Here is a 25,297-nt window from a genome sequence, read left to right on the forward strand (position 1 = left end):
TATGAATAGACAATACTCAATTGTTTTCTTAAGGTGATGGAGATGGTAAGTTTAGATGTGTTATTCTTTTTGTTGTTGTTTTGTTTGTTTTTTCCCTTTTTAAAAATTTTAATTAGATATTATCTTTATTTACATTTCAAATGTTATCCTCTTTCCTAGTTTCCCCTCTGAAAATGCTCTATCCTCTCTCCATCCCCCTACTCCCCAACCCACCCACTCCTGCTTCCTGGCCCAGGCATTCCCCTATGGGTCATAGAACCTTCACAGTACCAAGGGCCTCTCCTCCCATTCATGACCCTAGGCCATCCTCAGCTACATATGCAGCTAGAACCATGAGTCTCTCCATGTGTTTTCTTTGATTGGTGGTTTAGTCCCAGGGAGCTCTGGAGATACTGGTTAGTTCATATTGTTGTTCCTCCTAAGGGGCTGCAAACCTCTTCAGCTCCTAGAAACAGAGTTAGTATTAAAGTAAGGATTTTCATCCATTAGTCTGATAAACATCAATTATGCCATGGATATATTTACCTTTCCCATTTGGTTTATGAGTCCCAGCAACTTTTTGAGGATTAATTATATAAAGCAGTAGGGATGTCAAAGCAATAAGATACTTATTCATGAACTTTAACCAGCAATTATTTCATCCAGTGTCAGCTAGACTCTCATAAAATTTTACCTGGACCCAGCAGGATGGATTGTTCATGCAATGCCATGTATTAGAGGGCAGAGAAAAGTGGGTTAGTGGTGGTTTTCTGTGAGCTTTTAGTCCAAACAAAAAATTTCTTTGAGGCCATTATACTGACTACATAGAATCTGAGTTGATATCTTTTATTTGTAAGCATAGCATATGTGCTGCTGTGCATACATCTTTAGCTAACCTGCAATTCAAAAGGAATACTTTTATTTGTGTGTGTGTGTGTGTGTGTGTGTGTGTGTGTGTGTACATGTGCAGGTGCCAGCAGAGGCCAGAAGAAGGTTTCAGATCCTCAGGAACTGAAGTTGCAGGCTGTTGTGATGAGGGTGCTAGGAACTGAGTCCTTTGTGAGAACAGCAAATTTTTCTTGATGGTTGAGCAATCTTTCCAGCTATTTCTTTATTAAAAGTATTTATTAATTCCTGTGTTATTATCAATGTATCAAAGAAAATGGTTGATATTGTATTCTAAATGATACTTTTACTTTAAGTGCCAAGTTTGTTAAATCAAGACATAATGTTTTTTTGAGTCCTATTTCTTATTTTATTTTTAACCAACATACAACATGATGTTTTGATATATGTAATTTTATAAACTCAGGTAATTACCATAGGCATTTCACTTCTCTGTGATAAGGACGTTACTACCTTTGTAAAAATATTGGAAACAAATTGTTAACAATGGTCATCCTACTGTACCATAGAATATAAGGAGTGTCCTTTCTAATGGTGGCTTTGTCCTGCATCATCTGCCATTGCTGTCCCCTTGCCCATCCCCCACCCCCTTGTCACCTATCCTTTTGTGACCTCATCCTCTTCTACCTCTAGGAGACCTACGTGGACTTTTAGGTTCCAGACATGAGTGAGAACTTGTAGTATTTCCTCTCTCTCTTTTAACTTCAGGGTCTTTTTGATATCCAAACACATAAGAATATACTTGTTATCTCTGGAAGCAGAAACTCTTTAGGACTTCCCATCCATAAAGGGAAACAGCAAGATGTAGGAGTGTGAGCCGCTTCCTTCCCGGGGGGCCCAGGACAGATCTAGTGCTAGAAGTAGCAGATTTTTGTTTTTGCTCTTTCTTGTTCTTCAGGAATATTAACCGAGGCACATTTGCTGTCTCATTGCATGGGGCCATCCTTTAATCCCAGGTAATCTAGAGAGACAGCCAGGATTGTCAATGCTCTGTCTAAGGCAAACGATGAGCCTCAAATTCAGCATCTGATCTATGGAAATGAAAATAACAGGTTTGTGTGTGTGTGTGTGTGTGTGTGTATTATTATCTTTAAAAGGGTGACATTTTATGTAGAAAACCTAAAAGAATACAAACGGAAAAACTGCATGTAGGTCAGCTGCCTGTTCCCAGGAAACCTTTAGGCATTATGTGTAAGCTGGATTTTATTGGATATTTTTCTTCAAGAATTCCAATACTGTGGCATATGACTGAGGAATACAGTGGTCTTGCTCCTATGCATTAGGACTCAAAGACAACTGCTGTAGGGGTATGTCACCTTTGCAGGCACAGGGTTGAGAGAGGCTGCCACTCACACAGAGGATCCACTTGAAATGGAAATTTGAAAATGTGAAAAGAAACATGTGTTTTTATTTTAAGCTCTTCATACACAGTTTGACAGAAAACCCAAGGAAGGTTGCTCAACTATCAGAAGATAATTGGTATACATAGTACATTCATATTTCTTAATATATATGTATGCATTGTATGTATGTGCATGTATATATAAAGACAGGCAGCTGTTTGCTTAAGAAATCTGTCCTCCTAATCTTAGAGAAACAGAAAAATTATGAGATTATTTTATCATTTTAAGTGACATGGTTTTGCTCAAGAAAGCTCTTGTTTATTTCAATGAAGAACAAAGAACCAGAGACATTTATCTTTATAATTTTTCTTGCTGTTTGTTTCCTTCAGGGGTCATGATATACTGGAAACCACACAAGATTAGTCTGTGGAGGCAGAAACCATAAAGCCCCTGAAACCAGGTTCGGAGAGGAACGATAAAGGTAGGTAAAGTTTTGGTCCCGTTGATCCTTGGACTGATGCTATCACTGACTATATCTTTATTACTCTAAAGCCAGGGAACAGCAAAGGATGGCTAGGGAGAGACTGGCCTCAGTTTAGAAAGTTACTCAATACTGTCCTGTCAACCATTTCTAGTGATGAATAGCAAACACTACACACATTTCCATCTGATGTAACCTCGGGACTGGGGGAAGTAGAGAAAGACCATCTTTTGATATTTCTATTCTTCTTAGCTGTCTCTCTTTAAATTTCTCTCAGTGAAAGCCAACTGGTCATTAAAATCTTTTAAAATTCTAGTCTTTAATGCTGGATACAAATTCATTACATTAATTATTACTCTCACTGGAAATATTTTTCTGAGAGGCCACAGTAAGAAATGCCTGTAAATGATGTTTTGTTTCCTTGAGACAGGCAGGGTCTTGCTATATAGCCTGAGCTGCTCATGAACATGTATCCCAGGCCTTGGGCTCAGCCTTGCAAACATTAGGACTGCATGACTATTTTCAAATAAATTCTCTTGATGGTTCTGACTGGTGGACATACAACTCAGATTAATATATTTTGAGGACTGGGAAAATAATATAGAATATCTTTAAATCATTTATGTATATGTATCTTGATATATAGATGTATATGCACACAGTTGAGGCATGTGCAATCTTTACAATGATGGAATTTCCCTTGAGGCCACTCTAACCCATAGTTCTGTGTTCTGCTGTCTGGAGTGAGGAATTTGTTCCTCCATCATAGTTCGAATGATGGGTGAGAACACTGACAAGGCTTCATCTTAGGTGACGTATACTCTTATTCTTGCATCCCCAACATCCCCAAGAGAACAGTACAGGGAGGCAGCAGCAACAAGTAGGTACTGCCAGAGGCTTAGGCCCTGTGCCTGCTTTCTGGAGACTGTTTTTTTTTTTCCCCAACATCTAAGATTTAGATAGTTGTAATGAGTTCTATGTCTTATTGAAACATTTTAATTTTAATATCCACTTTCAAACTTGTCAACAAAGAATAGCATCGTCATTTGACGTTTGCTTCCTATAAGCAAAGGATTTTAGTAAAATAATTTTGTGAAAAACACATTTCTACAGGAGTTATTCTAATCTCTAAAATGGTGAAAATAATAAACTTATAGATTCTTGCTACATACTTGAAGACAATTAAAACTGATATATAAAATAATTACTAGGTCACTGTGGTGGCATGAATGCTCAGGATTTATAAACAGAAACCATTAATTCAGTTCTCATGACAGCTCTGGCAGGAGGTGAAGAGGGTTGTTCCCTTCTGTCATGAAGGCTGACTGCGTAGCCAACTGCACATATTTGGCCAGTGGGTGGTGAAGTTTGATATGAGTCTAATTCTGTCTACTGTCAAACCTATGTCCTTGACCAGTATGGAGAACAAAAGCTAAAATACTGGCTTTAAGAACAAGGCATCTCACTTTCATCAGACACTTATCATCCATTGCTAGAGTATACACTTTTTTAAAAATATTTTTTATTACGTATTTTCCTCATTTACATTTCCAATGCTATCCCAAAAGTCCTCTATACCAACCCCCCACTCCCCTACCCACCCACTCCACCTTTTTGGCCCTGGCATTCCCCTGTACTGGGGCATATAAAGTTTGCGTGTCCAATGGGCCTCTCTTTCCAGTGATGGCTGACTAGGCCATCTTTTGATACATATGCAGCTAGAGTCAAGAGCTCCGGGGTACTGGTTAGTTCATAATGTTGTTCCACCTATAGGGTTGCAGATCCCTTTAGCTCCTTGGGTACTTTCTTTAGCTCCTCCATTGGGGGCCCTGTGATCCATCCAATAGCTGACTGTAAGCATCCACTTCTGTGTTTGCTAGGCCCTGGCATAGTCTCACAAGAGACAGCTATGCCTGGGTCCTTTCAGCAAAATCTCGCTAGGGTATGCAATGGTGTCAGCGTTTGGAAGCTGATTATGGGATAGATAAACCCTTAGCCAGACTCACTAGAGGGCACAGGGAAAGCATCCTAATTAACAAAATCAGAAATGAAAAGGGAGATATAACAACAGATCCTGAAGAAATCCAAAACACCATCAGATCCTTCTACAAACATCTATACTCAACAAAACTGGAGAACCTGGATGAAATGGACAAGTTTCTAGACAGATACCAGGTACCAAAGTTAAATCAAGATCAGGTTAATGATCTAAACAGTCCTATATCCCCTAAAGAAATAGAAACAGTCATTAATAGTCTCCCAACCAAAAAAAAGCCCAGGACCAGATGGGTTTAGTGCAGAGTATACACTTTTAAGGAACACATTATTTCTCTACACAGTGGGCTCTGTGAAGAAATAATACATTTTACACATTCACTTTATATCAAAACACTAAACTCTAGAACTCTCTCAAGAAGTAACAAAAGAAGAGCAAAAAAGAAAACTTCAAAATATTAGCTAAAGAAATTAGAAGTCAACAAAAGAAAAAAATAGAGTGCATATGTAATTGGAATGTGATGATGGTCAAAGCTGGAAATTTTAATTAAATAATTTTACAATTATAGACCAAAAAAAAAAACCCTACACTTTTGATTTTCTAACAGACTTCAAATGTTTATTTTTAAGAAAACCCATATTTAGATCACTTAGTAAGTTAAGATAGCAAAAGCTAATGAAAATATAAGAAAATCTTTCCAAGAAATCAGAAAAAATGTTCTAAGGGTTAACTGTATAACAAGTTTGATCAGCTGAACTTAGCCTCACTTTATAAATTCTAATGGGTATAATAGAAAAAGGATATAATAGAAATTGTTATCTGTTAAAAACTATTTTAAATTTCCTGCAATACACATTTTTTTAAAAATTTTAATTTCTAGGGAGTTCCAGTTACTATCATTTTACAAACTTGGAAACTGACAGGCAAAGAAGCTAAAACAACTTAGCCAAGTCCACAGACATTAAATAGCAAAATAGAATTAGTAGTCAGGGGATTTAATCTATGAGCCGTTATTCTTAAACACTGTATATTGCTGTATTTTTAAAAGTTGTAATTTTGAAAATTTATAATTATGAAAATATGACAAAGTAAAGAGTATCAGAATAGAAGGATACAGTTACTCAGGCATACAAAAGTCTGGGGAGATACTTCAGCTGTCAAGAGCACTGACTGCTCTTCCAGAGGTCCTAAGTTCAAATCCCAGCAACCACATGGTGGTTGATAACCATCTGTGAGGGTACCAATGCCCTCTTCTGGTGTGTCTGAAGACAGCTACAGTGTACTCACATTAAAAAAAAAGACAACTGTATAAATCAGTTTGTCTACAATAAATAGACAATATGATAAAGTAATCTCATTTATAGCAGTCATGCATACCTGTGGATAGGAAATATATAAGAATTAAATGAAGAGGGCAATGAGAGAACGAGAAACACACAACAAAGTTAGCAGTGAGCAATGTCTCCATTGTGTTCCTGTATAAGAATAATAAGTGTTGTATAAAAGTTACCCACCCCATATACACTTATAAATTTGATATAATTAAATTTGTAACCTCAAAAAGAATTTGTGGAAAAGCTTGCCATTCAAATGGAAGAACAAATGACCTGGGGGAAAACTTTTTGAGAAAAAAAAAGTATAATTTAAGAACTTGCTTTTTCTGAGTATTAAAAACATGTTAACACAGTGAGCTACTTCCCTCTTACCATTACCACTCCTAATACAGAAACTTAAAGGAACAGTAGTGATTTGAAGAGGAATGTTCCTATAGGCTCCTGTATTTGACTCTTGTCTCTGGGTGGTGGCACTGTTTGGGGAGGATATGGAATCTATAGGCGATGCTCCCTTGCTGGAGGAGGTGTATCACTGGGTTTTGAGGATTTGCCGTGGCCCTGCTTTTCTCTCTGCTTCCTGTGTGTGGCTGAGATGTGACCAGTCAGTTTCCTGTTCCTGCTGCCCTCCCTGCCTGTTACATGCTCTTCCTGTCTTTGTGGACTCTATCCTTCTAGAACTATCAGCCAAATAAACAATTTTTCTCTTCAGTTTCACTGCTCATGGCCTTGTATCACAGCATCATAGAAGTAACAAATATAGGAGGAATTAAATTAATTCCATATAAAAGGAATATGTAATGCACACACTTCATATTGATAAAGTCTCTGCTATTCAATGACCATAGTAACAATAATTGGTTAAAGTTTGGAAAAATGTAAATACATGAGTATTGAATGAAGATTGATAAGAGAAGAAAAATGGTGAGAAGTAACTGAAGGAAAATAGTGATTGTCTTTGCAATCTTGTTTAGCATTCTATTAAAAGAAGAATCCATGGCTGAATTATATAAAAACTTCCTTATATGTCAAGGAACCAGAGACAAAACAGCATGGCACTAAGAATGAATTTGTTTTACTTTGAGAATAGAATTAATAAATCTTGTAAGTTCTGACTAACATTCCAGAAATATGACTATTTAAAGGCCTAGTAAAGTGGAGGTCTATAGGTAAGTTGGTTTTCTACTCTCAGCAGCAAAGGTCACTAAGAATACTATCAAAGGAGATGGGTATGTTAAGTCATAACATAGGAAATATCACATTCTGTCTGTCTATCTATCCATCTATCTATCTACCTACCTACCTCCTTATCTATCACCTATTTATATATATGTGTGTGTGTGTGTGTGTGTGTGTGTGTGTATAATAAATCAATTGATGTATCAATATATTGATATGTAGATATAGCTACCTATATAGAGAAAAATGATATAGATCATATGTATCTTGATGTCATAATGTTTATATACCAGTTAAGTGTAATAACTGTATTCCAAGCAATAACCTGGGAAAATGGCAGTTTTCAATCAAAAAGGCCAACTAAATTTGAGCTACAGTATTCACAAGGGTAGGGGATTTTTAGCAGGCATTTTAAAAAATATTTTATTAGGTATTTTCCTCATTTACATTTCCAATGCTATCCCAAAAGTCCCCCATACCCCCCCCACCCCCCTACCAACCCACTCCCACTTTTTGGCCCTGGCGTTCCCCTGTACTGGGGTATATAAAGTTTGCAAGTCCAATGGGCCTCTCTTTCCATTGATGGCCGACTAGGCCATCTTTTGATACATATGCAGCTAGAGTCAAGAGCTCCGGACTAATGCTTAGTTCATAATGTTGTTCCACCTATAGGGTTGCAGATCCCTTTAGCTCCTTGGGTATTTTCTCTCGCTCCTCCATTGAGGGCCCTATGATCCATCCAATAGCTAACTGTGAGCTTCCACTTCTGTGTTTGCTAGGCCCTGGCATAGTCTCATAAGAGACAGCTATATCTGGGTCCTTTCAGCAAAATCTTGTTAGTGTATGCAATGGTGTCAGCGTTTGGAAGGTGACTATGGGATGGATCCCTGGATATGGCAGTCTCTAGATGGTCCATCGTTTCGTCACAGCTCCAAACTTTGTCTCTGTAACTCCTTCCATGGGTGTTTTGTTCCCAATTCTAAGAAGGGGCAAAGTGTCCACACTTTGGTCTTCGTTCTTCTTGAGTATCATGCGTTTAGCAAATTGTATCTTATATCTTGGGTATCCTAAGTTTCTGGGCTAATATCCACTTATCAGTGAGTACATATTGTGTGAGTTCCTTTGTGATTGGGTTACCTCACTCAGGATGATGCCCTCCAGATCCATCCATTTGCCTAGGAATTTCATAAATTCATTCTTTTTAATAGCTGAGTAGTACTCCATTGTGTAAATGTACCACATTTTCTGTATCCATTCCTCTGTTGAGGGGCATCTGTGTTCTTTCCAGCTTCTGGCTATTATAAATAAGGCTGCTATGAACAAAGTGGAGCATGTGTCCTTCTTACCAGCTGGGGCATCTTCTGGATATATGCCCAAGAGAGGTATTGTGGGATCCTCCGGTAGTACTATGTCCAATTTTCTGAGGAACCGCCAGACTGATTTCCAGAGTGGTTGTACAAGCTTGCAATCCCACCAACAGTGGAGGAGTTCCTCTTTCTCCACATCCTCACCAGCATCTGCTGTCACCTGAATTTTTGATCTGAGCCATTCTGACTGGTGTGAGGTGGAATCTCAGGGTTGTTTTGATTTGCATTTCCCTGATGATTAAGGATGCAGAACATTTTTAGGTGCTTCTCTGTCATTCGGTATTCCTCAGGTGAGAATTCTTTGTTCAGCTCTGAGCCTCATAGTTCTTTAACATCAGTGCCTGCTTTAGAAGCTAACAACTTTGAATAATTCAAATTTTGTACATATGAAAACATATCACTAGTAGTAAAAATGAAATAATTACAGTTCTTCAAATGCAATAGATAACAACAGTAGAGTGGTATGGTGATAGAATTTGCAGGAAAATGTTTCCAGTCTTATGATTGTCATGTATGGTGTAAGAAAGATGGCTATTCCACCTCCATCTAGAGGCACTCTCATTTTAAAGGCTGAATTCCCAAAGCTAATGTGAAAGGGAAAGCTATCACCATCACTGTACACTGATGAATTTAATGTTGATGATAATAAAAGTTTTAGAGCTTAGTGGGCAAAAGCACTTGCCACACAAGCTTGTCAATATGAGCTCAATTTTGTGAAGCCACAGGGGGGAGAGAGAAGTGACTCCTGAGCATAGTCTTCTGACCTTCCTGCACATGTGTAGGTTTTGGATTATGCCAAGGGATCTAGATTGTCAACTCTGGTTTGTCCCATCAAAAGGGTTCTTGATTGGATTGAATGTGTCTCAACCCATTTCAAAGCAGCTTGCTAGTGCATGGTTAGTGACTTTGGGTGTGCTAGATTTAGGATGCTGTGCTGCAATCAATTCCTGTTTATCCATCATGCTATGGTTATCAATAATTGAACAAGTTATATTAGTCATTGAGAAGTCCAAAAGGACTCAGTGGTTGAGCTATTCCTAGATCATTCTAACAGAAGTCAAATAAAGCAGTTAGGAACAGTGTGTTGCCATGTAAACTCAATGTACTTACCAGTTACAGTAAATGAGCCATTCCACGCTTATTGCTCCCCTTTCCAGTCTGCCTTTATGAGCTCAGCTTGCCTTTGTTTGTAACCATCTATGCTGTTTCCATGTAGCATGTGTGTAACTCAAGATGGTTTGATTTGCAATTTTTCTACTTTATGAAGTGAAAGTGACACCCATTTATTAGCAGCAGTAGTCTGAATATTGAATGTTAGTGTTTTCTAGAATGGCACTATGTGTTACAACACTCTGGCTATGTAAACAACAGTAAGCTGCAGCTTCCAGTCAACCATGCAACCATAAAAGAAACAATAAAGGCTCTACAGTGACATTTCTAAGCCTTAGTGTTTCATAGGTTAAGTGTGCTGCACAAACTTTGACCTACAGGATTTTCAACTTAATTTTATTATAACATTAGTCCATTGCCAGTCAAGACACTTTTGTGCATTGTATCTTGCGACATTTAAGCAATATAGAGAATAAAGAATAAAATCAACTCCCACTTCTGAGAAGGGATACATTTCATTGTGATAGTCCCGAAACTTTTTAAAAATACAGTGCTACAGTTTGTTAACTGGCAGAGCATCATGAGCAGTATACATGGTTCTGATACTTTTATGTTTTTTTCCACATACAATTCTGTAATCATCTCAATATGTTGTTTTGACTGGCATATTTTAAATTTACAAAAACCCATCTACTTTTTACATTGTTTTTAAGATCAGTGAGGCTCTGTCTTTCCAGCTCTGCTCTCCTTTTGGAATTGTGTATCACTTGGAAATGCAAGTATTTGTTTGCTGTTTGTGTTCACTCTCCTGCTTGCCTATTAAGAGGATTCACCAATGACAGGATGTTACTGTTGGACGAGTTAGAAAAAACTCCTTATTAGATGCTTTTTTTTGTTGTTGTTATAAAAAAAATAAACCCAAGAAGTAAGGGAGGGAAGGAGGGTGTGTTTTGGCTCATGGTTGGGAGTGTACCACCTGTCAGAGAGGGGAAGGCATGGTAATAGAAACAGGAGGAGGCTCATCAGAGTCAGGAGGCATCATAGAATGTTAAATGCAGATGCTCAATTCACTTTTTGCCTTTTTACTCAGTTCTGGAACTCTGGCCCATCCATGCAAGTGGGACTGCCCACTTAAAGTGTGGAGTTTCCCCTATCAGTTAAATCTCCTTGGAAGTTACTTCATAGAAACCAAAAGGTGTGCTTCTACTGTGATTGTAAATCTACTTGATAGTGATAATTAACCTCCACAGCATCCTAAATTTATGGGTCTCTATATGTCGTGTACTGAAGCCATTTGAAGATGATAAAAGTTAAAGTGGATGGGAAGATGGGAAACATGAATAAATTAAGGAAAGAGCAGACAAGTCATATGGAGAGTCAGACTACCTGTTAGGGAAGTGAGACCACAACAGGTGAATTGACTTTCTCAAAATAAGCAGTTTTTGTGCCTAAGGTTTATTCGTACCTACAACCTTTACACAGGCAAAATGAAACCAACAAGCTTGGTCTGTCACAGATCACAGGTCTCCACCTAGTCAATTGATTTGTTACGTAAGCAGGAACACACCAACAAACCATATCCAAGTGAGTCACACTACTGTTGCCAGTCAACACACTTGCTTTTGTAATTCAGGCTACAGGGGCAGAGCGCTGGGTTTCTCTCCTAGTTTCATGCACTACCTCATCATTCAGGACAACTTTAGGTATTCCTTGAGGGGCTGCAAACATTTTCTGTTAAATAAAAGCTAGTTAATGAAAAAGATTTTCAAGTCCATGACAATTCCCCAAATGATGTAGTTAGAAATGGCTTTGATATTTAACCAACCAACCAACCAACCAACCACGTGTGCAGCACTGTTTGATCTTAATGGGACTGGTTGTTTTTAAGTTTTTTATTTGCAGCTTTCCTTTAGGTTATGTGGCAGGGTTAATGCTGGTCCTCTAACTCACAGCCCAAATCTCAGAATCCATAGGATAAAATACAAAATGATTTGTGTTCATCTCTTTATTCATTATGTTTCTTATGTGTGAAAGAATAGAGAGAACATAATGAATCCTTTGAGCTCCCCTCACCAAAATGACCTGTCTGCTATTCTGATTTCAGAATGGCTGGTAGCAACATACCTCCTTCCCCTTTGAGCATTATGAATCTAACCTAGCTACTGATTCCCTTTGGGTGAAGCAGTCTGGCCCATTTGTTCCAATACAGAAGAGAATATAGTTTGTCAAGTTGGAATTCACTGGTCATGAGAGTCCATAGCCTACTTAGGGATTTCTCAGCAAAAATTTGTTCGGCCCTACGGTTGTTTTGATTTGGGGATAATTAACAGACATGACATGTTCATTTCTAGGAAGGTTTGGGAAATGTCAACATTCTTCTGGAGACAGAACTATGTCAGCTTGAAAAGCAAGTTTGTGGATGCAACCAAGGCCTGTAGTTTCCTATGGTTGAGGTAGCCTCAGCAGTTCTGGGCAGTCAGTAAACACTGAGTTTGTATCATTAATGGTGCATGGTACTATGGTAGATAAGTCTTTATCACATTTTTGTTTAAACTTTGACCCCAGTGTATCTCCTAAGATTAAAAGGAATGTAACTATTTTTAAAAATAAATTCACTTCAAATTTGTTTCTATTTTAAAAGATGTTTTACATATTTATAAAATAAATAAAATCAGTGTTCTTGACCAGCATGTAGGCAACAGAATTTTAAAACACTAGTGTATTTGCTACAAGTTATATAGCATGTTAAAAGTAATAATTGTCATGTGTAATAACATGCCACAGTAATGTTATTAATAACTGCAAACAACATAAATGTTTGGTAATTATTAAAAACTCCACTGGTAGAAAATTATATATAAATTAATATATATTCTATATAAATTAATATATAATTAATATATATAAATTATATATATATAATTTTCTACCAGTGGAGTATTTATATAAATAAATGTGCAACCATAGAAGATCAAGGCAGTAACTAAAAAGATGACATCACTGTCCCAGAGTGACATCATTGTCCTAGAGCTGCCCATGAAGAAGTTGTTTATATTTGTCTCAGATGATACATTTTCTGACCTTTGGAAGGCATTGTAGATATTTTAGCTACTAATTATTAACAAAATTTTCAACAAATAGCAATTATATGTATGACTATGATTGCTGAAAGTGTGAGGGATAGCAGTCCTTCAAGGTCACATTCACATTGTATATATGTGAAAGATCTCTTATTGAATTTGGTATGTGGCTTTTTATTATTGCTATGTAATAGAGAACATGGTTTAACTCTGTGACCTGATGCTAGAGGGGTCTCCAACATGAACTTCTCGAGAAGTGTGTGGAGTCTCTTGTTACAATTTAAATGCATATCCATAGCTTAAGTTTATCACATGAGGTTGTGATTATAGCAGCAATTTATAATTCCTTTTTTGTTTTTTTCTTGTATCAATTAGTAGTCTGCTGCATGAAATTTTATAATATTTCTCATGCATGGTGGACATTTAAACCTCATGAAGATTTTTGGGAAAGAACCTGAAAATTGGAAATTAAATCTCTTTCCTAACATGCTTTGTCACTATCTGGCTACAGTAGTCTCTGAAATCACTCAGAGGTGAAGCACAGTGCAATAAGCTAAGTCATGAGTTGCCAATCTTGAGTTTCTCTTGCCTCCTTTTGAGTTACATGGACTCAGGCAAATAATTTAACCTTTATAGGCCTCAGGGGTATCATCTGTAAAATGAAACTGATATTAGTATTTCTCTCCTAAGGCTGTTAAAATGAAATTCGTTGTTGTTTATATAATATATAAAGTGTTTCCTTATATGACTATTTAATTATTATTATTTAATGTTGCTTGCTATGATGTTTATGAAGTTTTTTTTTCCAGTTTGAAGGTCATATCACTTTAAGGCTGATTGTTTTCAATGTGTCTTTAACTTATTAAACTTCCATTGATCAATGCACAGCCATAGAATCTATCGCTGACTGATGGTTGTCCTTTCCTTTCTTTTCTTTTCTTTTCTTTTCTTTTCTTTTCTTTTCCTTTCCTTTCCTTTCCTTTCCTTTCCTTTCCTTTCCTTTCCTTTCCTTTCCTTTCTTTTCTTTTCTTTCCTTTTCTTTTCTTTTCTTTTCTTTTCTTTTCTTTTCTTTTCTTTTTTATAAACCAAAGACTATTTGCTGAACCAAAGAACTAAAGCATGACAAAATATTTACATGTTCCATAGCTTCATATATGTTGACAAAAACCTATAACTGCCTTGAAAATAGTCTCCTAATTGTGTGAATGTTTTGTTTCCATGCTAAGGGCCCTAATCTCATGACTTTACATATGTGCTTTGGATAGCAGGCTGTTTGGGATACTAACTCGATGATTAATATTTCACCTCTGTTTATGTGTGAGAAGTTTCCACTTCTTATCAGATTTCTTTAGCACAAGTTGGCACATGTCTTATCACTTACTAGAAACTAGTAAACAACATCTGCTTCCATTATCTTGAAACCTGTTCAATTGGAGTGTTTTCTGATTTAGAAGCAGGGCAGAGAGTAGTATAATATCACTGAAGAGCTTGGTGGTACAGGTAAATGTCCATTTGTTTAAAGACTCTCCATCAGCATCAGAGTGTAAGAAGTGCTTGAAATTGTAATTTACTTAACTGATGGGAAAGTGTCAAAGTAAGTCAGCAGGCTCCTTAGGAGGGAAGGAGATGATGGCAACAGAGGTGGATCTGACAGCCAAGAGGTTGGAGACCATGAGAACCAGGAAGGCTCAGCAGATGGTATCCCAGCATGTGGGTTGGCCATGGTGACACAGAGTCTGGAGGAAGGTGATATCTGGGCAGATAACCAAAGAAGTCTGGCCATAGGTGCTGAGGCCCCAGGGTTGAGCTTGGGTAGAGAGGATAGCGTGCCATCCAGTGTGCTAAAGCAGAGGCTACATTCTGTGAAGTCACTATATCATAAAAGCTGTGCTATTTCAGGTTTGTCAGTTATGAAGACTGAGGGCTGTGGGAACAAGGATACCAGTCGGTATTATAGATACTAAGTTTGAGGTTCTTCAATTAGAAGTCACAGAAGTGTAAGATACATGTGTGTTAGTCAATATGTGCTCTATGTTACTAAGGAGGATAATTAAAAGGCAACTTGGAACCAGCCTGGTCGGTTTCATCATGGGAAGCCGTAGTAGCTTGCAAAATGGTCAGAATCCCTGACAGTTGGTACTGCTCACACACAGACAAGGTTAAGTGACACATGAAACATGGATGTGCTATTCTCTGCTTTTTGGATTTATCCTTGGAGGGAGGTCATCTGTCAGATAAAAGAATGGTGGCAGGTGGTTGTTTACAGCTGAAGTCTACTTGCAGAGGAAGAGAAACAGTGGAAGCTTGCTGAACTCATTTCCTTATAGTGACATGAATGTCAGTGGCCTTTTTTTACTGGCAAGGACTGTCACACCAAATTATTTGACTGCCAAGGAGCAGAAGGACACTGGACACTGAATCACTTCAGTTTTGGTTTAGACGTACTTCTCTTGTTGGGCTCAGACCTTAACATATACTTATGTATCCATGATCAATGTAAAGTACTGTCTTTCCTCAAAACAAGATTCAAGCATTCTCATGCTTTATATTTTTAGCAATATTTATTTGTTTTTACATTATTATGTACATATGTTGATTATCTTCATGTGCGTATGTGCATAGTGTGCCTGTTTGGTGCCCATGGAAATGTGAAAGGGGTAACAGATCCTCTAAAATTAAGGTTGTAAATGATCACCCGCTTCCTGGCGTGGGTGATTAACCAACCCCAGTGCCTCTACGAGAATAGCAAGTTCCTTAAAGACGGACTCAACACTCTGATGCTTTATCTATATTAAAGAAATAGTAGTGTTTCCATAGGTTGTTATGAAGTTTTGAAACTTGGAGAATCCGTATCTTTTTTTTCCAAACAGCATTGCTTATAATGGTGAATGTGGAATGGCAGTACATTTAAGTGGCTATTTAATTACTTGCATCTCATGGATTCTAACGTTTTGAATTCCGACCTTTTGTATAGCTGTGGGGCAGGTTATTTACCATACAGGTAAATATGAGGCTTTACTTCCTCAGGTTCACTGTTCTTTATATAATACTGTCATTTTGGTAGTCCTCAGGAAATCAAGATAGTTTTTATTGAAAAATCTCATACTTTAAATAATTTTCATATGCTCTACTCTTACTTATCCTCACAGTGTAAGCATAATTGTATATGTCCAGGCACACCAGAGAATAAGATCTAGAAGGGGAAAAATTACAAGGCATTTTGCAACTGGTCACAAAGTAAGTGACTTTGTGAGCTGGCAGAAGGACTGGCCAGAAACTCAGGAGCAATGGTTGAAATGTCTTTCCCCAATAGAATTTCATTTTAGTAAACCTTCATTCGGCTCTCAAGCCCTTGAAGGGATTGTTTCTGATTATTAAAGGTAAACTTCTGAGAGTCAGTTGACTGGAGATACTATGTGGACAACCTACTTCACAACAACACCCAAGTCAGCCTATGATAGCTGAAGACAATGATGTCAACAAACTAACTCATGGATTGGTCATTAAAGTCCAACCTTCATCACCTTTTCATCCCTATGCCTTTTCTTTAACTCTTCATCTCAGGGGCAATGACAAAGTCAATCTTCTGTAATATGATACAACCCTTTTGAAGCATGTTTTATTTCTAAAACTATACTAGCCATTTCTAGAAAGAGAATATGCCATTGGGTGATATTTGCTATTCTTCACATTGTGTTACTTTAACACTATGACACAGCTATAATTGCTCTGTGTAGTAAAGGTTAGATGATAAATGCTTAAAGACAAAAGCAAAACTACACATACATAATGAAATAAATGCTCACAATTATGGGTCTTTTCTTTAGAATTGGGTACACAGCCAGAGCTGGTATTCTTCAAAACAAACGTCTGTGCCAACCATTCATTATTGTTTTTGCTCTTAAGCAGCCACACCAATACATTTCTTTGTCTAGTAGAGTAACCCACACTATCCTCAAGGATGCATTAGAAAGCAGCTATATTGCAATAGCTGTTCATCTGCCTATAGTATTTACATATTGTGCACAAATGTTTGTAAGGCAGACTAAAGTTTCTCTTCCTGTCAATGTGTTATAGCAGACTCCTGATGGAGCCATATGTGTGAGCTGATAGGAGAGATATTAAGACAGTAGTATAGACTGTAGACACGTGGCCTAGCTCCTGATGTAAATTATTTCTGTCATTGATATTTGCTTGAGTTCAGTCTTATATACATGGCTTCTGTTCAGTATTGAAGTTCTTTGTACTAGTTGGTCCAACAATTAGTTTATAATGCATATGGTAAGATGGGTGGCCCATGGTTTATTAAGACTTAAAAAGCTAAACAAATGCTATTTCTCAAGGGGAGGGTAATTATCTGTGGAAGAGTCCTTAGGGTTCACCATGATTCACTTGTAGGGTCTGCTGTGGCCTCTAATCAATGTTTTTGTCAGCTACTAGGACTTAAAGCTCCATCAGATCTGATGAGTCATAAGTCCCAAGCGACAGAACACAGCAGCCTGGCCTTTCTGTGGTGTCTCCCCTTATTCACAGACATACTCTAAACTGGTTGCAGCTTCTGTGATCACTCAGCAAGTGGGCCAGAGTAGCACACACAAGTTAACAGTCTGTTGCTTTCTAAATCTATGGACTCATTAGACATCGTGCTTCCTTGGAGAAGACATAAGGGGCAAGTGGAACTCCCATTTTACTTTTAAGGGAATTTGCTAAAGTGCTTTACATTATTAGACCTCTGGAGACCCAGCATGTATGGAAAGGCCCACATAATTGTATAGGTGAACTAACTGGAAAGAGTGGTGGGAATTTACCACTGTGCCTTTCAATTTCTCCATGATGTCATGAATCTCTGCAGAGCATCAAGAAGTCTTGTTTCATTTTGTTTTTCCAAGCACAAACTGTGATAGGATTTTTCCACTTGAGTAATCTTACCTCACCATACAGGTTTTTATGCTTGGCAGGTTTAACCTCTTCAGACAGTATAGAAAGTCTTCTAGTCAAAGAAAACCCACCAGCCTGGAGGAGGTTGCTGTTCAAAGCTTTACTGGGTTATCCCGTATATCCCCACCCTACGTTTCTTGACCCTATTCCTTCTCACCAAAGAACCACTTTCAGAGAAGGAATTCTGTAAGGCAGAGAATTATTTTGTTATAAATGAGCAACGTACAAAGGTGAGATCTTCTGTGTGAAACACAGGTACAATGATTTTATGAGATAAGGACTTATTTGAAAAATACATAAATTTCAAGTCATTTATGCAGAGCTTGAGTTGGGAATATCAAGTAAAAAGTTGATATTTTCACTCCCTGTTTCCAGAAGTTAGCTAAAATACTCTTTCATTTGATTAATGCATTGTAATGTATTAGTTAATCAAAAATATCTCATATAAAATGCATTTAATACATCTGACCTACCCAATACAGCAACTCAGCAATTCTGCAGTATAGAGTACAGGTTGTGTCTCACCTGTGGTGCCTGACTGGAAACCACTCGTGTTACTGCTCGGCATCTCTAGATAGTATCCTATTATGTATCAGAAAAAGATGAAAATTTAAAATACAGTTTCTACTGAGTGTGTTCTGTTTTTCTTTGCAGCAAGAATTTCAGTCAATTTTAGGTTGGAAACTTTCTCAGTTTGGGGTAGAAGATACATAATCAAACATACAAATATATGGTTACTAATTGCGATGACTTTTACAGAAAAGATATAGATGGCTACACAGAGTAACCTCTAAAAACCTTCATATGTGCCATGTTTATGACTATAATTTATTTAAATTTGAATAACCCTTCATGGGTAAATATCAATTTTAGTCTTTATCCTTCTACCTATAAATTGCTGACAAAAAAAACCCAGTTGTTTGTATTTTGTGGATGTACAGAGCTGTGAAACTTAAAGACTTAAAAAATGTGCAATTAAATTTAAAAATTAGCAATTTTGAATTCAAAGACAAAAGTGTTAGTTTGGTGTTTTCTCTCACTTGATGGCAATCTTACATTTTGTACTAGTGTAAGTTTTGTTTAAATTATATTGTATATATATTCTGTATATAATATTTTAGGAGATTTTCTTCTTCATTATTATTGTAACTTCAGATGTATTTTTTTATTTAGTTATGGGGCTAATATTTGCACATGTAGAATCTGGCCAACAAAACTTTTGCATCTGTGAAGTAAGAGATCTGTTAAATCTGCAAAAGAATATTGTATTATATAGATATGAATAATGTCTAGGTGGTTTTTAAAAAAAAAGTGCAATTGCATAAATATCACTTGATTAACACAACTGTACTAAGACTTTTAAGCACATTTTACCTCAGCTGAAAAAAAATCAAATCATAAGTATTCGGTAAATTTGTTATGCATTCAATCCATTCACTATTTTAATCTTAGGGAAGCTGGTGTATATCTGGCCTCACTTGTCTGCTCATATAGCTGATTCTCACTGACCTCAGTGCAGAGGGCCAAGTATGGCTCTAGACGTGTAGCCAGCCAGGAACTCAGCAAAAAGGAATAAGTGGGCAAGAGAACTGTGGGGGAATTGGAAACCTTAAGGGGAGGACCAAAAGAGCAACAACGACATCCTTAACTTGTAAGTGTGGCACCAATACATTAAAAACAGATGTGCAATGCAGCGAAATTGAGTCATTCTATTGAAGGTGAGGTTGCCAGTGGCTGTGTTTGCTCTGCACACACACTGTAGATTTCCCAGGTCCCCTACCTTACTTGCCTCCTTAGAGGCTTCCCTGACCTCCATATTTAGTTAAACTTCATCCTGACTCCTTGTGTTTAAACAGAGTAACTTCCCCCTTCATGTCTCTTAGCAAAACACATAAAATTTGTTCTGTGTTCTCTTTTGCTTATTACGGGATTATCACAGCTAGGTCCTAGTTAGATGAAGGCACATTTATCCAAGCTTTCCATTGATTACTTTATTATAATAGTTATGTTTCTCCTCAAGATGACAAAATACTTCCTAGAAGCAATCTAAGGGAGGGCAGGTTCATGGTTTCACATGTCTTAGTCCACCAGAGTGGGGAAGGCATAGAGGAGGCCTGGTTGTTGGAAGTCTGTGCCTGTATTAGTTTTCCTTGGCACATGAAGAGACAGGGTGAGGCCTCTAGAGGCAGGTATAATCTTCAAAGTCCAGACCCTAGTGACTCAATTCAGCTGTCTGGGCCCCATTTCCTAAAGGATTCACAGATTTTAAAATAGCATCATAGACTTGGGGCTGCAAACATGAGCCTGTCTATGGATGACATTTTAGATTCCAACCACAACAGTTATCCTCAGTGTCTGCCTTTACACAATAAAACTTGCATTTGAAGTTGTTGCTCGTGGCTATATGTTCATTGGGAACACTCACGACTGTCACCAAAATGCAATAAGTGTGGTGTTATTTTTAGCCATGCAGCTTCAATACACATGGGAGGTGATTTACCTCTAAACTGTATCTATTCATCCAGAAGTAGAATTGTAGTTTATGGTAGTGTCTTTAATTGCTATTAATGGATATGAATTACTGATTATAGGATAATATCTTAGAACTGACATGGCTGTAGTTTCCTGTGGTGTTCTGGAGAGGTTCTAATGTGTGAATGAATGCAGATGTATGTGGATCTTCTCATTTTGAGGTTTCCTTCAATACTGCTTCAGGTGTCTCCATAATTTAGTAAGAATTTCTTGGCATTTTATTTGCAGTGATCACCACCACTCCCAGCACAGCAAATTATATTTGTATTTATCTTTTTTTGTTTGTTTGTTTTGTTTTGTTTTTTTCGAGACAGGGTTTCTCTGTATAGCCCTGGCTGTCCTGGAACTCATTTTGTAGACCAGGCTGACCTCAAACTCAGAAATCTGCCTGCCTCTGCCTCCTGAGTGCTGGGAATAAAGGTGTGCACCACCATGCTCGGCTGTATTTATTGATTTTTTTTCATTTGTGAATTTCTAACTAGTAAAAGACTAGAGAGCAAACTATCTTAAACACCGACTTTCAGCCACACCTCTGTGTATTCATTAAGCCAATAGATTTCTCGCAAGTCAGTTTTGCAGGCACAGGAATCAAGTGACTCACACTGGAGTCATTTAAAAACATAACTAAAGATATGGGCTCTGACGAACGTCAGATATGTTGTGGTGTATGTGCTAACATTCAGAAATTCTAGTTGTACTTTTACACTCTGTGCATTCCCCCAAACACAATAGCAATATCTTCTATTACCCCAGGTGATGCCTGAAGTCATGAATATTACCAAATCCTGTATGGACTATTTTTTTCCTACATAGTATAACACCAATAGTTGATATATTTTTATTGGAGTCATGGTCTGACTTCAAATCTTGGTACTGTCAATTCTGAGCCTGTGCATTTGGAAGACTTCCCCATCCAAAGGCTGCTTTTCATTGATGAATTAAGGATGGTCATGCCTACTGTGAAAATGTAATAATGCCTATTTAGTAGCATCTTTTAGTTGTTTAAAACAACAACATATAAAAAAATCTATTTGTATTTAATGCTTTAGCCAGGCTTCTACCCAAATTAGAACTTTAAAGAGCTTTTAAAGAGTTTTTTGTTTGTTTGGTTTTTTTTTTTTTTTTTTTTTTGAGAAGGTTTTAAGTTTACATCTCTTCTTTGTCTTCTTGGTTAAAGGGTCAATGAGGAAAAGTCCCTAAAAATCAAGAAAAATGAGAGTAAGGCAGAATAATAAACTTGTGTTCTTGTTACAGTTTAATTATATAACACCCCACTAAAGGCTCATGTATGGATAATTGGTCCTTTGGAAGCAGCAGTAATAAAACTTTAGAAAGCGAGGCACAGCTAGAGAAAGTAGGTCAGTAGGACAAGTAGTTCGAGGTGTCTCATTCTTGTCTCTTTCCTGAATTACTTTGTGCTTTCTGGCCACCATGAAGTAAACAGCTCTCATCTAGCTACAAGTTCCACTGCTGTGATGTTCTGCCCAGGCCATAGTGTCAAGAAAGCGTGGGCTAGAAAAAGACTCTACAACCTCAAACTGAGAACACGTCCCCTTAAGTTGAATCATGACTTTGCAAAAGAACTAACAGTGCTTGTGTAAGTTACAGATAATGTGGTTTGATCTGTGAAATTATTATGGAGATTGGTCAAATTAGCACTTATATGCATACTTAAAACTGTGTTACAGCAATTAATTGATATTATTATAACTGACAATAATTTTAACATTATGATGGCTACCTAAGAGTGGGGAAGTTGAGGCCCCAAAAATTCTACATGAGAAAGTTTAGATATTTTACTTTATGTTTTAAAGTTTGGTGCCTATTTATAAAATAGAAATGTCAGTGGTTGCTGTCCATTAATGCTGTTTAGTCCTGAAAAACATTGAAGTCCATAAAGATATTCTTGTAGTTTCTGTACATTCATTCAGAGTACCTGATGATGTTATGTTGAGTCACTAGGCAAATGTGTTTAGCAATTAAAGGAACTGCGAAGCTCCTTTCCAGAGAGATTGTACTTTTTCACATTCTAACCAGCTATGAATAAAGTTTTCAGTTTTTCTTCATGCCTGATAGCACCTGCCATTGTGTTTTATAAATTATAGCTGTCATTGTGTATGCAAAGTGATGTTTCATTTTGACTTTGCTTTACATGTTGTTCATAGTTAATAACACTGAATACCATTTCATGTGCACATTAGATTTCTTCTTCAGGACTGTCCATTCAGATCTGTTGCCTGTACTTTTTTGTTGTTGTTGTTAGTTGTGTTAATTCTGTGCTCAAAATGCATCTATTAAATGCCTCTTGATTGGTAGATGTATCTATTGGCATTTTTATTGGTGGTGTGTGCATCTGTGATTGGCAAGTAGTTCCATGCCAGGGAAGGTCATTTCACTTTCTGATGTCTAACGTACAGAATTTTTCACTTCCATGAAAATTAATTTATCTCTACTTTTTCTTATCTATTATGTTTTGGTGCTATAACCAAGAAAGAGTTGACATGAGGCACTGATCTATGGGTATAACAGTATGTTATTAGGAGTCATTTTCATTGCTATGTTTCTTTAGCAGGCTTATAATAACTTTTCTCCTAGGCCCATGGCTTACTTAATCCCAAGTTCTTGGCCACTTTTACAATGTCAGGTGTGAGTTCTATTGGGCCTTTACTTCAATGAGTAAGAAATAGATGGTTACTCCCATCACATCTGTACCACCTTTGAGCTTGCAGGCAGATTACTGTTGCATGTTGAAGGATGTGGATCTGGGAGATGTGGATGATTGCTATTCCTTTTTGGTAGCATGCCGAGTACTTTCTAGTACCACAACTACTATTCAGTATAGATGAAGTCTCTAGCTACACACCAGGGTTTTTTTCCCCGTTTTTCATGACATAAGTAAATGTTGCATTTGGAAATAGGGCCTTACCACCAGATTTTGGAGAGAAACCAGCAGCCTGTGATGTTTCGAGTGGTTCTGTGGGCCCACTTTGACTAATGACTTAACAAAATGTAACCCGTTCTTGACACTTGACATTTTACTTAATGGCATAAGAAGTCTAGTTGGGTTATTCTCTCCGTTACTATTTGGTGACTCCATTTAGAATCCTTTCATATATGGAAACTTCTACAGCAGTGATTTCCACATGGGTTTTCAAAAGGCCTCTGGTGTTAGCTTTCCCACCTTATAGTCCTTTGCTTACCTCTCTCTTCTATCCCCTCCATATTTAATCCTCTTATTCAATTTTCACTATTATCTCTCCATAACAGTATATTCTATTTCTCTTTACTTAGGACAGCCCTTCCACCCCACCTGGTCCCTTATGAGGTACTTAATCTCTATGGCTATTTAGCTTCTAGCACACAGACTGAAGGTTTCAACGCTAATATCCACATATAAGCAAAAACACATTTGTCTTTTGGGGTCTGCGTTACCTCATTTAGGATGATTTGTTTTAGCACCATCCATTTACCTGTAAATTTTATAATTTCATTTTTAAACAGCTTAGTAATTATCCCCTTGGTAAATGTTTCCACAGGGAAACCAAACCAAACAACAAAAAGTATGGAGTTCAATTTGTGATAGCAAACTATTCCTAAGTCTCGAGTATGTGCTGAGGTGTGATTGATTAATCAGCATCACTTCATAGAAGCAGACTGGTCTTTCTCCTTCTATGGGATCAATTGCGAAAAGCGTCTTGGCTTGAGTTGGGATTTTCTGTTTGCTTGCCCTCATCTGTGCTGGGATCTTGTCTGGTTTAAGCATTTGCAGTTCTTGTCTGAGCTGTTACGGTTTCTGTTAGTTCATACGTGCATTTGTCTTGATGTGTCTGAAAAATAGGGCTTCTTTGGTGTTATCCACTTCTGGATCTTAAAATCTTTTGAAATCTATCATTTTTTGAACAATTATATTTAGATTTAAACACTTGATTGCCTATGAACAGTTGAGAAATATCAAATTATATATAGCTTATATATTTTCCCCTAAGAGAAAATATTTAGCATAACTAGATATTTTGGATGTATAGAACTTCATATAAAGATGAAGAAAAAATTTAAAATATGATAGTACTATGAGATAAGCATGCTCTTAACAAGAAATTGCTATTGTACATTAAAGCATAATGCAAATTAGTTATCTAATGATATTTACTGTTTATACAAGCTGCAGGCAGCCCAATGATCAAAAATTATTACCCTACCCAATATCATCTAAACAGGTATTGCTAGTAGATGTCAGTATCTGAACAAACAGGAGATAAGCATTAATGTATTTTAGAAATATTTCTGTCAACAAAATTTGAAAAGTTTTAAAGAATAAAAATTTCCAATTGGGTATAGTACAATTATAGAAGTAGTTTGCATGGCACTATGGATATTTTTTAGAATTGATTTATTTTCCTCTTCACCTGATTTCCTTCTGATTAATAGAGAAGCAGCAGAGTCCCTGGGAGGGCGGTTATCTCTTCCATGAGTAAAGTGCCAGTTTGTACCAACACTCAGCTAAGTAGTGACTTTGCTAGCCATTACTGCATACGTGCTGTATGGATTTAGTGAAGTGTGAGTCTCATGGTACTCATCTGTAAACTGAAGGTCACCAAGGGTGATTTTCTTTGTCAGTGGCACAGAGGTCATCAACTGTGGAGTTAATGCTGTTTAAAGATGTCTTGGTCCTAGCAGTTGTGTCTCGCTACCCCTAGTAGAGGTGCTAGAGCAGGAGTTCAGTGTCTCAGTTCTTGCTCTTATCACTCTCTTGCCATTTTGGTATCAGTTCTCTTCCATTTGACTTTGCTTGGGAAAGTAACAAGAAAATAATACTCTAATGCTATCAACATACTGCTTTGTTCTGGTTATCAGCCACCATGGTGATTAGTTGATATCAATTAATACCTGCAGGTCATGAGATGAAACACTACTTCCTCCCGGGTTATAAGGACAACAGTCATACTTGCTTAATGGCTCATCTTATTCTACTGGAATCTTTCTTTATTTGGGTACCCTGCAATAACTACTTTCAAATTTAGTGGTGTTCAGAGGCACTAAGGGTTATGACCTTAA

The 25,297-nt window shown here is 37.2% G+C and overlaps 1 protein-coding gene and 1 pseudogene across 8 annotated transcripts in view; both read left to right on the forward strand.

Moving 5' to 3' along the window:
- Pkib (protein kinase inhibitor beta, cAMP dependent, testis specific) overlaps positions 1-25,297 on the forward strand; it is a 109,132-nt gene that overhangs the window by 17,484 nt on the left and 66,351 nt on the right. For 5 of the 8 annotated variants that reach the window (NM_008863.4, NM_001039051.2, XM_006512602.3 and 2 more), the window contains one exon: positions 2,618-2,709. The gene's annotated coding sequence lies outside the window, so the exon portion shown is untranslated. Of the gene's footprint in view, positions 1-1,516; positions 1,938-2,617; positions 2,710-25,297 lie in introns of those variants that run through there. The other 3 variants (NM_001039050.1, NM_001190402.1, XM_017313847.2) reach the window with 3 other exon arrangements.
- On the forward strand, positions 8,479-8,909 carry Gm18253 (predicted gene, 18253; annotated as a pseudogene).

This window comes from Mus musculus, chromosome 10, assembly GCF_000001635.26.
Source record: "Mus musculus strain C57BL/6J chromosome 10, GRCm38.p6 C57BL/6J".
Lineage (NCBI taxonomy): Eukaryota > Metazoa > Chordata > Mammalia > Rodentia > Muridae > Mus > Mus musculus.